The sequence below is a fragment of the Cottoperca gobio genome, chromosome 10, assembly GCF_900634415.1.
Source record: "Cottoperca gobio chromosome 10, fCotGob3.1, whole genome shotgun sequence".
NCBI lineage: Eukaryota > Metazoa > Chordata > Actinopteri > Perciformes > Bovichtidae > Cottoperca > Cottoperca gobio.
In genome coordinates this window covers 22,375,670-22,391,297 of record NC_041364.1, presented here as the reverse complement: position 1 = coordinate 22,391,297, position 15,628 = coordinate 22,375,670, and positions in this window count along the sequence as shown.

Below are 15,628 nucleotides of genomic sequence, written 5' to 3'. Positions count from 1 at the left end.
AAGACACACAGCCACGGCTTTATCATCATTTCTAAGTATTTTCTTCCTTTATGAAGACAACAGGCACCATGTTTTACCTTCCTCAGATGCACCGAGTAAGACTTTCACTTTCAAAGGACAACCATTGACCTCTCTGGGAACCATCACCTTATCGTGGTGGAGAGGTTTGTTTGTCCCTATGAACCTGAGAGCTGTGTTGTCTGGAGCCTAGTGCTCCTGGTAGGGTCTCCCAAGGCAAATTGGTCTCAAGCGAGGGGCCAGACTAAGAATGGTTCAAAAACGACTTCATGAAAGAAAGGGAAAGGAAAGGAGAGACCCTGCCCGGAGGAAGCCCGGGGCCCCCGTCTGGAGCCAGGCCCAGAGGGAGCGCCCGACAGCGAGCGCCTGGTGGCCGGGTTTGCCACGGAGCCCGGTCGGGCATAGCACTGAAGAAGCTACGTGGTGCACCCTAGGCCAAAGGTCAATGATCGATTTCGTAATCGTATCATCTGATCTGAGGCCGCATGTTTTGGACACTCGGGTGAAGAGAGGGGCGGAGCTGTCGACTGATCACCATCTGGTGGTGAGTTCGATCAAGGGGTGGGGGAAGACTCTGGACAGACCTGGTAAACCCAAACGGATAGTGCGTGGTGGACCCCGGTGGTCAGGGAAGCCGTCCGACTGAAAAAGGAGTCCTTCCGGGTTATGTTATCCGGGAGGACTCCGGAAACAGTTGCAGGGTATTGAAGGACTAGAAGGGCGGCAGCTTCTGCAGTGTCAGAGGCAAAGCAGCGGGTGTGGGAGAAGTTTGGAGAAACTATGGAGAAGGACTTTCGGTCGGCACCAAGGTGCTTCTGGAAAACCATCCGGCACCTCAGGAGGGGGAAGCGAGGAACCATCCAAGCTGTGTACAGCAAGGGTGGAACCCTGCTGACTTCAACTGAGAAGGTTATCGGCCGCTGGAAGGAGCACTTTGAGGAACTCCTGAATCCAACTAACACGCCCTCTATGGTTGAAGCAGAGCTGGAAGCTGATGGGGGATCATCGTCAATTTCCCTGATGGAAGTCACTGAGGTAGTCAAAAAACTCCACAGTGGCAAAGCCGCAGGGGTTGATGAGATCCGTCCAGAAATGCTGAAGGCTTTGGGTGTTGAGGGGCTGTCTTGGTTGACACGCCTCGTCAACATTGCGTGGAAGTCTGGGACAGTGCCTAGGGGTTGGCAGACCGGGGTGGTGGTTCCCCTATTTAAAAAGGGGGACCAGAGAGTGTGTGCCAACTACAGGGGTATCACACTTCTCAGCCTCCCTGGTAAAGTCTACTCCAAAGTACTGGAAAGGAGGGTTCGGCCGGTAGTCAAACCTCTGATTGAAGAGGAACAATGCGGATTCCGTCCTGGTCGTGGAACAACAGACCAACTCTTTACTCTTGCAAGGATCCTGGAGGGGGCCTGGGAGTACGCCCATCCGGTCTACATGTGTTTTGTGGCTCTGGGGAAGGCGTATGACCGGGTCCCCCGGGTGATACTGTGGGAGGTGCTGCGGGAGTATGGGGTGAGGGGGTCACTTTTGAGGGCCATCCAATCCCTGTACGCCCAAAGCGAGAGTTGTGTCCGGATACTCGGCAGTAAGTCGGACTCGTTTCCCGTGAATGTTGGCCTCCGACAGGGCTGCGCTTTATCACCAATCCTGTTCGTGATTTTCATGGATAGGATATCGAGGCGTAGTCGTGGAGGAGAGGGGTTGCAGTTCGGTGACCTGAGGATCTCATCGCTGCTCTTTGCAGATGATGTGGTCCTTATGGCCTCATCGGTCTATGACCTTCAACAGTCACTGGATCGGTTCGCAGCCGAGTGTGCAGCGGTTGGGATGAGGATCAGCACCTCCAAATCTGAGGCCATGGCTCTCAGCAGGAAACCGGTGTATTGCCTACTACGGGTAGGGAATGAACCATTACCCCAAGTGAAGGAGTTCAAGTACCTCAGGGTCTTGTTCGCGAGTGAGGGGACAATGGAGCGAGAGATTAGCCGGAGAATCGGAGCAGCGGGGGCGGTATTACAGTCACTTTACCGCACCGTTGTGACGAAAAGAGAGCTGAGCCAGAAGGCAAAGCTCTCAATCTACCGGTCGATCTTCGTTCCTACCCTCACCTATGGTCATGAAGGCTGCGTCATGACCGAAAGAACAAGATCACGGGTACAAGCGGCCGAAATGGGTTTTCTCAGATGGGTGGCTGGCGTCTCCCTTAGAGATAGGGTGAGAAGCTCAGCCATCCGTGAGAGACTCGGAGTAGAGCCGCTGCTCCTTTACGTTGAAGGAGCCAGTTGAGGTGGTTCGGGCATCTAGTAGGGATGCCACCTGGGCGCCTCCCTAGGGAGGTGTTCCAGGCACGTCCAGCTGGGAGGAGACCCGGGGGAAGACCCAGGGGAAGACCCAGGACTCGTTGGAGTGATTATATCTCCTCACTGGCCTGGGAACGCCTCAGGATCCCCCAGGCGGAGCTGGAGGATGTGGCCCGTAGAAGGGAAGATTGGGGTTCCTTACTGGAGCTGCTGCCCCCGCGACCCGATCCCGGATAAGCGGTAGACGATGGATGGATGGAGGACAACCATTGACTCTGTTGCTCCACAAAAACTAATATAATTCACAAATAAATCAAGAGCCCCAGTGAAGAGAGATTGCACAGCTTAAGACAATACGCTGTTGGGCACAAGTGGAGGAAAAACAAAGCAGCAGCTGCATTATGACATTTTAAAGGACATCCCTGCAAATTTAAGTATTAAAGTATTTGAGCTTCCAGGCAAGCAATCTTCACCTCACTGGGGATGAATGTGTCTGAAGATTCCCATTTCACAAACAAACCAATGTCGTGTTTTTATTAAATTTGTAGTCCATATTTTACATCTCCCTTTATCGAGGTACAAAAAGACAATCTAAACTCTGCTGGAAGTTTTTGAATAAGTCTTCCCTTGTGTTCATCGTGATTAAAACACTTGACTACACTTCCTCTCTTTTAGCTCTTCCCTCTTTTTTCCCTTCTCACTGTTTTAAAGTGGAGAATCCTGCTTGAGTTGCCAGACCACTGTCAATCCAAATCCAATCCAAACACATCTACGCAGCCCAAATGAAGATGTGTTAAGTATCTCAAACATAATATAAATATGTGAACATCTGCATTGACTTTAAAATAATCTCCTGTTCCTTTACAGATACCTGATACTGCTGAGAAAGGGCATTGTGCTTGCATCTTTACCGCAAAGAGCTCTGTCATTTCTAGGGTCTATTTAGGAGAATAGAAATGTTTCAGGTATTGCTTTCAGGCTGCATACCTTCCCCATCAACCTTCACTACTAAGAAAAGCAAAATTTGAATTTAGAAAATAGTTTTTTTGTTCATGGCTATTTTATGTAAACGATTATATAGGATTAGGAGACCAAGTGTTCAGACGCTCTAACCCTTAAACTTCTTATATCCAGCATTCCGTTAGCAGTGGGATAATATCTAGACGATGCATAGTACAAACTAGTAACTCACGTCCATGCAGTTTCAGCCAGACAGTGTTCCACACTGAGTACTGTCAAGGTTCTTAAGATGCAGAGTCCTGCAACTGTTTTAGCTCCTGTCTGATTTACACGTGGGGAACAAAATGGATGCCACAAGTTAGCGTACGTAGGTTTGTAGCAAAATGCTACCTGAAACTAATTGTTTGACCACGCAACTTTTTCTCCACCCTCAACCGACCAGTTTTGATGCTCTTCTTCCCACTGAAGATGTGCTAGCTCTTTGCAAACACACGGGCATCTAACATTGTCTTTGGCAGTTGTAGTCCAAAAGGTCCAAAAAATGAGCGCCTTCTGCACACCAAAACTGACTTCAGATACTCCTCTAATACTTAAGCTGTTGAGACTTTCTTAAAACTGGTAGAGTTTGCTTTTCACACCATTCTTGCTTCAGTCCTGAGGCGGGTTGTGTGCAAAAAGCCAAAGATGGAAGCTATTTGGAAGATGCTACAGCCAGCATGATTAGCAACATTCAAGGTACAAAAGTTAATTTTGCACATTCCAAAACTCAGTTCAACCATAACTGATGCTTGAAATGCTGATCTATCTGGCACCTCCGTGTGTGTTTCTTTAACTGTCCACTGCCAGGAGCAGATATACAAATAAAACAAACCCCTCCACTTTAGAGATGTGTTCTGGCACAGATTCACAAATAAAATAGCATATTTAAATCCCAACACAAACTGGTTAAGCAGAGACTCCGGAGGTGCGTGTGTAGGAGTGTACGGAAGTTGAGAAATAAATGATTAACTGACATTACTACTAGTTTTTATGTAAAGGTTGAAAAGAGAGGATACAGAGAGTGAGCAAGAAAGAGTGACCGTCTGCCAGATCCTCTAATCACAGTAATCAAGACCTTTTCAAAACCAATTAGCACAACTCTGCAACACAAAGCTACTAAATAGTTTAGTTAGGGTTAGGGTTAGGGCAGGGGTCTGCAACCTGCGGCTCAGGAGTCGCTCTTTAACCCCTCTGAAGTGGCTCCCTTTAGCTTTGATAAAAGAAAAACATCGAACTAAATATTAATTTTTCTATATTTTTTGTTGCACAGTGAACAATCTTTCAAAGGGAACACCTCTTATCTTGGAGTTTGATGTGATATATGCTAAGAAAATATATATATTTTGTTGACGGGAGTCTTTCCCTGCAGGTGGCACATCTTGAGTTTCAGACTAAGTCTAAGTCTGTATGCTAACCATGGATAAAACATAAAAAAAGAAAAGTCTTGAAGGAAAATAGAGAGTTTAATTCTGCGTAGACAAATACATTTGCTTTCACTGCCAACGATGCTGGCTTACCTGTGTGTTTGATATGTGGCAAGAAATGAGCAAACAGAAAATGTAATGTTGAAAGACATTTCAAGAACAAACTGTTGTGATTTGTTTAAAAGCCAAAGAAATTAACACCACTGAAACGGACATGATTAAATACAAACTGGCCTTTTTTACTCTTTAAGCTATTAGGCTGCAGCTATGTGTTTTTTATTTCAAAGTGGGCTAATTTCTTTTATTCATTTAATTTTTATATTGTATCTTTTATTGTTTTGTGTATTTTTATATTATATTCATTTTATTTGATTCAACAAATATGGGGAGGACTCAAATAGGCCTGCATAGTTCTGTGTTTAATTTATTTCAAAGTAGGCCTAAACATGCCACTGTATTTTTTCCTTCTCTTTTAAAGAGTTTGGTGTTTTCCTTTGTTTAAACAGGTGAAAATAGCAACACGATCTCAATAGTTTCCTTTATTGTAATTCTGTCATTTCATAAATGTAACATATATAGTATAACTATACATCAAACTTATAAGCTGCGTTATCAAATGTATTTTGCGGCTCCAGACAAATCTTATTTGGTGGAAGAGGGGGCAAAACGGCTCTTTTGATAGTAAAGGTTGCCGACCACTGAGTTAGGGCCATCATGGGGCATAATTACTTTCTAATGAGATAAAGGCAATTTCACAACACCTTTGTCATTTAGACGAGTAAATACTGTTTCAAGAGTTGTTAGATAATGTAAAACAATTATGTAACATTTCGCATAGCTATATATTGCATTGATTTACAAAGTTTATACATGCAAGCATGAAGTATTATTATAATAAGTTTTATTTGTATAGCACCTTTCATACAAGAATTGCAGCCTAAAGTGCTTCACAGAAAAAATATAACAATTAGTATAGATTAGACAGAATAAGAGCATTTACAGTACAATAATCACAGTGTTTATGTAAATGAGTCTGAAGTACCATTATAAAAATAGCAGACTTAAAATAGCAGATAAAATAGTATAAAATGACATTGGAATCCATGCCTAGTTTCCGTATCTGTGCCGTAGTTAACGACCCTACTGCCAGGAAATCACATTCATCACACCATTCTTGTAAATGTTTTAAACTATCAGAGACATATTTTGAAAGCATGAGATCATCAATGTTATTGTATTATTATTTATTTCTTTTTTATTGTTGTACAGTATACAGTAAAAAAGGCTCTTTAAGTTTAATGAGTTGTATCAAACTAATGCAAACGTACAGTGTATACCTTAAAAGCCTTTGTAATGCAGTCACTGCTTCTACAATTTACATTCAATGGATTAGCATTCTTATATTACTGCATCAGAGATCATCTACTGGAATTTTGTTGCAAAATAGCACTTACCGGTAAAACGCTGTGGACCATAGACCTTTGAGAATCACAACACAAACATTTACAAGCAGAGCAGATTTGAGCCACTTGTGCTTTTTCCAAAAGGTATTCAAACACCAAAGTGGTGGCTTTGTCTGTCCTTTAGCTTTTTCGACCTAAATAGTACAAGGTAATTTTCTCTGTGAGCTTTGGTAAGTCTGTCTTGTATCTCTTGTGGGTACTACTTGTCCTTCTATTTGAAGCATTTAGGTGTACATTGACATGGATTACTTTTATTTATTTTTGTTTTCATGGTTTTCTAAAAAAGCAATATGAGAAGTCTTGTATTCTGAAGGAAAACTGCAGTTTAATACAATGTGGGTATTGTTTCTGTACCCCTGGGCATTAGTTCTAATGGTATGATAACATTGTGCTCACTAAAGTAATTGATGAGGTCTTGGAGCAGGGCAAAAAAGCAGACAGACAATTAACTAAGTTGTAAACATCTATCACATTTTACGACAGCGACATTTTACCAAAGTCAAGTGGATAATTTGGCTTTTCTGGCTTGTTTATAGCCTGTATGATTGTCTTGTTTTTCTTGGAAGGCTGGACCTATTTTTTAACAATGGTGTCGTGTTCTGTCTGAGATATTTGCAATTAGATTACATAAAGTTGCAATCTCAAACATCTCTATGGTGATAAGTGATAATTGCAGGTGTGTTGTTGGATTTTACTTTCTCAAGATCCAAACAACTGATCGTTCGTAATACTGCAAACGCAAGGGCTTTCATCAGTGGGCCATAGACTCAACCACCATTGTGTTACCTGATTCGACAATACATAGTGACTCAGACATTTATTTAAATTCGCACAAAAAATCTTTTAATTTGGAGCAATATGGCGTTAAAGTAATTGTATCGAATGTTACGATTTATTTTTCTAATATAAATGTCACGGTTCAGGACATGCGAGGACCCAAATGCAGACAATAGTATTGATGGCAGTGTGATACTGAAGCTTCTATACATGCTTCAAACGCTGGACTACAATTCCATCGAACCACTGCTTCGAAGCTTGCTTCAAATCACGTGACATATGACGTATGAAGCAGTAACTGCTTCATTTCCTGAATGAATCACCGAACTGGTTTGCGGTCCAATCAGATGATTTGCTGCCACTGCCTCGTCTCGATTCTGACAGGTTGAGACAGTTTTGAATTTGAGTGCCTCAACACTTTATAACCGCTCTAAACAATGCACAATTTGTGGGTTGTTGTCGTAGTAGTATGCGTTATTGCTGTTGAGTTGTTGGTATTGCAATTGTATTGGAACATTATGGAGCCAGCCAGGAAGAGAGGTCGTTCTGACATGTGGGAACACTTCAATCTGATCGCTCCTGATAAGGTATATATGCTGGCTATTATATTGGCTAATATGTGACGTAGTAAAATTATGTATATGATTAGTGTAGCCATTAGGCTATAGCTTTATACATTGAAATTGCATTTTTATTTACAAATGGCGTTCTCTACGGGTCCGGTGCTTGACGTGTTCAACTGAACTGAAGTATCATGGGAATACTTCCTCCATGATTAGGCACTTCACTGCCAAGCATGGAGCTGCTGCTGTTAACCAGGGAAACAGAAGTGGGTATATGTATTATTATTATTATTATTAGACACACTATGATATAACTGTATTCCATGACTCATAGCCTGCTTCATTTAAATGCAATTTCACATAAAAGCTTATTTTCTTTTATTCGTTTTCTTTCTTTGTCTTCATTTATTCGTCTTAACTTATTCGTAGAAGCGAGAGCTGGATGAGGCGCTTGTGATTAAGGTGGTGAAAGACTCACAGCCATTTTCCATCGTGGCTTCAAGGAGTTTGTGGCATTGCATTATCCCACATACACTCTTCCATCCAGACGGGCTCTGAAGAACATGGTGGTCCAGAAATATGAGGAGGAGAAGGCCAAGGCCAAGGATGTCATGTAGAGGGTCGAGGCTGTGAGCCTGACTGCTGATATGTGGACCTCCATTAATATGGAAGCATATCTAGCAGTGACCTGCCATTATGTGGATGACTCTGCGAAGCTGGCCACAGTGCTTTTGGGAGTGCTGCCTTTTCCTGAAGCTCATACATACTTTTAACATCACTGCTGCAATGAGGTTCTCTCATGGAGGAATGGGGCACTGAAGGCAAAGTGACCTCGATTGTGACAGATGCAGGAGCTAATATGGTTGCCTCTGTGAGAAGGTTAAATCTAAGACATGCACTTTGCTTTGCTCATTCACTAAATTTAGTGGTGAAGAAATCTATTGATGCAACTCCTGGCCTACAAGACCTACGCATAAGGGCACGGAAAGTAGTCACATTCTTCAAAACCAGCACAACAGCAAAAGAGAAGTTCAGAGAAGTGCAGGAGCAGATGAATCGTCCAGTCATGAAGCTTATTCAGGAGGTGCACACACGCTGGAACAGCACCTTCCTCATGCTACGCCTTTTTAAAGTGAGACAGTAAGTGGGGACAGCTCTTGCGACGCTGAAAACAGATGTGAGACCTCTGACCTCTGAGAACTATGAAACAGCCGCTGCATGCCTGCAATTGCTTGGCCCCTTTTACCAAGCAACAGTAGAACTGTCCGAAGAGAAGAGAGTGCCAGGGTCTAAGGTTATCGCAATGACACAAATGTTAATGTTATACTTGTATGACACAATGGGAAAAATAAGCCACAACACCTAAACTCCTGGGACAGAACTTAGTGTCAGTGATGCAAAACAAGTTTGACACTATGGAGAACCAAACAGCATTGACTCTTTCAACACTGCTGGATCCTAGATTCAAAACAATTGGATTCTACAATCAAGTACAGGCATCAGTAAAATGACTGACAACACAATGCTCACAATTGATAAGATACACACCTACAGAAGAACAGCCCTCCACATCAGCTCCACCAGCACCAGCAAATGGTGAAAATCCATCATCCACAGGTAATGTTATAAATAGGTAATTGATCAAATGCAGGACAATATCAATTCAAGTAAAAAAGGATGCAAATTAAAACCGTTTAGTACTGATGATTACAGTCATGTTTGTCTTTCAGGTATTAACCTTTGGGAAACTCTGGACAGAGATAATTCTGAAGCAAGGAGGGCAAGGAATACCACAGCGGATGCTACAGTGGAGGTGCAGCGGTACATGACTGATCCACCGCTGGCAAGATCAGAAGATCCACTGGCTTACTGGCTGAACCATCAAAATGTGTACCCTCATCTGTTTCAACTAGCAAAACAATTTTTATTGTTTTGTTTTATCACAAGGAACATCATCTGTTCCTTGTGAGCGAGTATTTTCCAAATGTGGGGAAGTTCTGAGCAAAAAAAGAAACCGGCTCAATCCAAAAACTGTTGAAAGACTAATGTTCCTCAATAAAAATCTTTGAGTGTTCCCCATCCCACATAATCACCCCCTGCCATAGTTACACAAGCACACCCAACCTATGCCATATTTTCCCAGCACTTTCCTCAATAACACAATGCACAATTTCATTAATCTTTATTTGTAAATAGAACATGGTGTGTGTGTGTGTGTGTGTCAAAAAATGTTCAAGGCAAATCCACTGCAGCCTTGCACTTCGCCAGTAGAGATCACTGTAACTGAAGCTTCAAGTATTAGACTATTTCCGAAGCAATTGGCTGAAAAGCTTCAGTGCTTCATAAAAGCTTAATTTGCCCATCACTAGAAAACAGACCAAGTGTATAACAAAAAGCAAGCTTTTAATGAAACAAAGTCGATCAGAAAATACAACGTAACAAATAAAACTGAAGAAACACAAACCGAACCAGAGGTAGACACGGGGACACACGACAGTTAACAGGCACATAATATGAAAGACGATCAGACAAGGCACACTGGGGCAGACAGGGATATATACACAGACACCAAACGAGGAAACAAGACAAAGACACAAGGCCAGGGTAAATAGACACAGGAGGAACACATTAACAATCAGGAAGAGGGGGGAAACACACAGCCAGCCAGACATGACACAAGGCGGAGTGAACATTTCAAAATAAAACAGGAAACCAAAATGCAACCAGACTGACAACAAATGTTGCATCTTTAACCAAAGTCCTCGAGAAGCGAGAATCAGTACTCATTAAGAAATGTTGACTAGTTACAGACAGTGCCCATTTCCAATACACTCTTCATTTGTCCAATAAAAGTAAAAATGGCTTAATGATGTGGGTATGGTTATATAGTCTTGGAGAACTAGGGCAGAGGAAGAAGAAAGGTAGCGGACATAGAATGATGTCTTCCATGTTTTCATTGAATATTCCAGTCATTCGTGCCACTCAGGAGTTCTCCAACTGTACATGATGTCCGAGATCAGTTATGTATGTAACACTATTTCAACATGACAGCCTGTAATGTGAGGAACTTTGAGAGTTTGACAGCCTGGGACTCTGCAGTGGATGTAATGGCTCTTAATGCCTGCGATTTCTTCTTCTTTTTTTAACAATTGGGGGCCGACTTCACAGTTTTTCTCCTTACTATTACTAAAAATAAGTTTTCAGTTGTCAGTAATTTTCAAGCTATCTCCTCTGACGTGCAAGGCTCTTAAAGACAATATACAGAATACTCAAATAAACTAAAGGATTCCACCTGACCTGTGTCTCTTGGCCCATGAAGCCTCCGAACCCTCAACAAACCAGCACAGCATGGAAGATGGATTGGTGAGGAAAGATATTTGGTTTATTTCAAAGCAATTCGCTGCCAATTGACAGGTATCCAGTGAAAAAGCCACACTGACCATCGGATGGCAATCTGAGAAATTCCCATTGGAGCAAGAAATTCACGCTACGCTCACACATTTACTCTTGATTGCTCTGTCATCCATGCGAGAGCAAACACACACTACACTCTCTCTCTCTCTCTCTCACACACACACACGCACACGCACACACACACCACTCTTGTTTATCCTTGTGCACCACAGCCCTGAAGGTACTCTGGAAACATACCTACACACTTCCCCCCCACACTGTCTCCAGTCGTGTCTCCAGAATGTGGGGGAGACTGTCTGACAAGGTGCCATGGGTTCACTTAGCTCACATCTGATTGGGTGTTGGGGTGCCAGGTGATTTGTCTTGTGAGCTGCGCATAAGTGCGAATAAGCTCAGTTGAATCCAAACTAGTCAGATTTAAAGTCAAACCCATTGAAACAACACATCTGTGACAATAAAGTCAAAGTGTACTATTCTTTCATTTTTTCTTCATTTAAAACCCTTTAGAACATGGGATATACTGTATGAGCAGGTAGCCCCCACACACGTACAAGGTGGAAAAAGTGAATTTACCTCAAGTAGACCAATAAAGCTGGACAACTGAAGTAGCTTTTAGCATGCCGCTAAAATTTGAAGTTATTGCACTGAGTTCAGTGTCTGCAGTTAATACATCAGAAGTACTAAATGGCCACTTCAAACTTGGGCGGCGTTCAAACCAAATGTGCTTTAAAAAATACAAATGTTTTTTTGCATTGCCGTGAGCATGTTGTTGGAGATACCAAAGAGGCTAAATACAATTTAGGAGATCCAGTTTGAGTCAAGATCCATGAGCATCAAGGCTTATCAGACACTAACACACTGCACAGTGTGCGATAACACAAGGGAACAGGATTGTATAACTCGTCATTTTCCTTTTACTCTCCTTTTACTCCCAGAAAGAAGGGAGGTTATTAAAAATGATCTATCAGGACTGTGTGCTTGTATGTAGCAAAAGCTGAGCCCCACACAGTGGTCTCATAGAAAATAATGAGCAGGCAGTGCTGAACGTTGTGTAGACTTTGTACAATCACTTTCCCAGTAACAGTTAGTATAGTTAGATTATAAGTATTCGCCGTCGCAACTAGACTAAAAGTACACAGCCACCCGAGCAACTATGTGACGCCGGTTTCCTGATAGTCGCACATTGGCTGCTCTTACAGGTCACGGCGCAGAGCTCACAATTGTCTCGTCTATTTTGTATGCATGCCCACAAGCAAATCTGACGATAAAACATACTAAGAATTGGATAAACCTATAATGATGTATGAGCCTTTACCCAAAGTGAAGGAGTTCAAGTACCTTGCGGTCTTGTTCGCGAGTGAGGGGACGATGGAGCGAGAGATTGGCCGGAGAATCGGAGCAGCGGGGGCGGTATTACGGTCACTTTACCGCACCATTGTGACCGGTCGATTGAAGGCAAAGCTCTCAATCGACCGGTCGTTCTTCGTTCCTACCCTCACCTATGGTCATGAAGGCTGGGTCATGAGCAAAAGAACGAGATCACGGGGACAAGCGGCCGAAATGGGTTTTCTCAGACGGGTGGCTGGCGTCTCCCTTAGGGATAGGGTGAGAAGCTCAGCCATCCGTGAGAGACTCGGAGTAGAGCCGCTGCTCCTTTACGTTGAAAGGAGCCAGTTGAGGTGGTTCGGGCATCTAGTAAGGATGCCACCTGGAGGTGTTCCAGGCACGTCCAGCTGGGAGGAGACCCCGGGGAAGACCCAGGACTCGGTGGAGAGATTATATATTGTATGCCCCCGCGACCCGACCCCGGATAAGCGGTAGAGGATGGATGGATGGATGGATATAATGATGTATGATGTAAATGATATGATTCTGATAAATGGTAGAAATGCATCCCATGCTTACATACGCTTTTGATTTTCCTCCCTTCTCTCCCCCTGGAGTTTCAATTCATCATCCTTAAGACCATGAATGTCTAAATTTCAAGGCAATACATCCAATAGTAGAGACCAAACTTATCAACAAAAAGGCTGTTAGTAAAAACAGAAGGGCTCTACCCTTCTGTTTTTACTGTGGCTAACAGCCTTTTTGTTTAACCTGAATTTTATAATCACCTCCATCAAGAAGGTCATTTCTTTGGCCTGGTTCGTTTGCCTGGTTGTCTGTTTGTCAGCAGGATTACTGAAAGACTACTGACTGTCGAGAAATCTTGAAAGTAAATGGCGTTCCACTAAATTGGAAGAATCTCGTTTAGTCTGGTTAGATCATCTTAAAACGTATAAGAAGGCTCTCCGTAATGCCAGAGCAGCTTATTACTCTTCCTTAATAGAAGAAAATAAAAACAACCCCAGGTTTCTTTTCAGCACTGTAGCCAGGCTGACAGAGAGCCACAGCTCTACAGAGCCTTCTGTTCCTATATCTCTCAGTAGTGACGACTTTATGAGTTTCTTTAACGATAAATTATAATTATTAGAGACAAAATTAATCTCCTCCTGACCTCAATTGGTAATGACTTAACTTCAACTGTTGGAATTTTAAAAACATCTGTAACTCCTGAAATATATCTAGACTGTTTTACTCCAATCAACCTTAACCAACTAACTTCAACAATCTCATCGTCTAAACCATCAACCTGTCTTTTGGACCCGATTCCAACTAAACTGTTTAAAGAAGTTTTACCCTTAATTAACACTTCGTTATTAAATATGATCAACCTGTCTCTATTATCTGGCTACGTACCAAAATCCTTTAAAGTAGCTGTAATAAAACCACTTCTTAAAAAGCCTGGTCTTGATCCAGAGGTTTTATAGGCCGATATCTAACCTACCCTTTCTCGCTAAAATCCTTGAGAAAGCAGTCGCAAAACAGTTGTGTGACTTTTTACATAATAAGTTTATTTGAGGTTTTTCAATCTGGATTTAGAGTTCATCATAGCACAGAGACGGCACTGGTGAAAGTTACCAATGACCTTCTATTGGCATCAGACAAAGGACTTGTCTCTGTTCTTGTCTTGTTAGACCTCAGTGCTGCTTTCGACACTGTTGATCATGACATTCTACTACAGAGACTGGAACATTGTGTTGGCATAAAAGGAACCGCACTAAGCTGGTTCAAGTCCTATTTATCTGAGCGATCTCAATTTGTACTTGTTAACGATAAATCCTCCATGACAGCCAAAGTCAGTCTTGGAGTTCCGCAGGGTTCTGTACTTGGACCGATTCTATTCACCTTATATATGCTTCCTTTGGGCAATATTATAAGGAACCACTCTATAAACTTTCATTGTTATGCGGATGATACCCAATTATATCTATCAATTAAACCAGATGAAACCAATCAATTGGCTAAACTTCAAGCATGCCTTAAGGACATAAAAACTTGGATGTCGAGCAACTTTTTGATGTTAAACACAGACAAAACTGAAGTTATTATACTTGGCCCTAAACGCCTCCGAAACGCATTTTCTAATGATATAGAAGCTCTGGATGGCATTAACTTGGCCTCCAGCACCACTGTAAGGAATCTTGGCGTCATCTTTGATCAAGATCTGTCGTTTAACTCCCACATAAAACAAATCTCAAGGACTGCCTTCTTTCATCTACGTAACATTGCAAAAATAAGACACATCCTGTCTCAAAATGATGCAGAAAAACTAGTCCATTCATTTGTTACTTCAAGGCTGGATTACTGCAACTCATTGTTATCAGGTTGTCCCAAAAAGTCGCTTAAGACTCTTCAGTTGATCCAAAATGCAGCGGCACATGTATTGACTAGAACAAGGAAACGGGATCATATTACTCCTGTATTAGCTGCTCTGCACTGGCTCCCGGTAAAATACAGAATAGAATTCAAAATCCTTCTCCTGACTTACAAATCAATTAAAGGTCAGGCTCCAGCATATCTTAAAGATCTCATAGTACCTTATAAACCAACTAGAGCATTACGCTCCCAGACTGCAGGGTTACTTGTGGTTCCTAGAGTCTCTAAGAGTACAATGGGAGCCAGAGCCTTCAGCTATCAAGCTCCTCTCCAGTGGAACCAGCTTCCAGTTTGTGTTCGGGAGGCAGACACACTCTCCACATTTAAGAGTAGGCTAAAGACTTTCCTTTTTGATAAAGCTTATAGTTAGGGCTGGCTCAGGTTTGCCCTGGATCAGCCCCTAGTTATGCTGCTATAGGCTTAGACTGCCGGGTGACACCTCCCTGCTCTCTTCCTTCTCTTCCTCTCTCCTCCCCTCCCTCTCTTCTTCTCCCTCTCTATCTGTATGCATTTATGTAAATGTATGTTACTAACTCACCATCCGGGGTATCATCCCCGGAGTGTCTGTCTCTCATGTGGTAGGTTGCCACTGATAAAGTTTACGTCAGGATCATGAATCGTGAAAGCGCCTGCTGACCTGGTCCTGCTGGACACCGGGAAGCCTTATTGACATTTTCCTGGATTCATCCAAACTTTCTATTTCTTTTTTTTCCAACACAACATAATTTCTGTCAAATGTTGTATTTGTACTATGTTGTTTATCCTGTACACACGACATCTATTGCACGTCTGTCCGTCCTGGGAGAGGGATCCCTCCTCAGTTGCTCTCCCTGAGGTTTCTTCCATTTTTTCCCCTTTAATTTTGGGGTTTCTTTTAGGAAGTTTTTCCTTGTGCGATGTGAGGGTCTAAG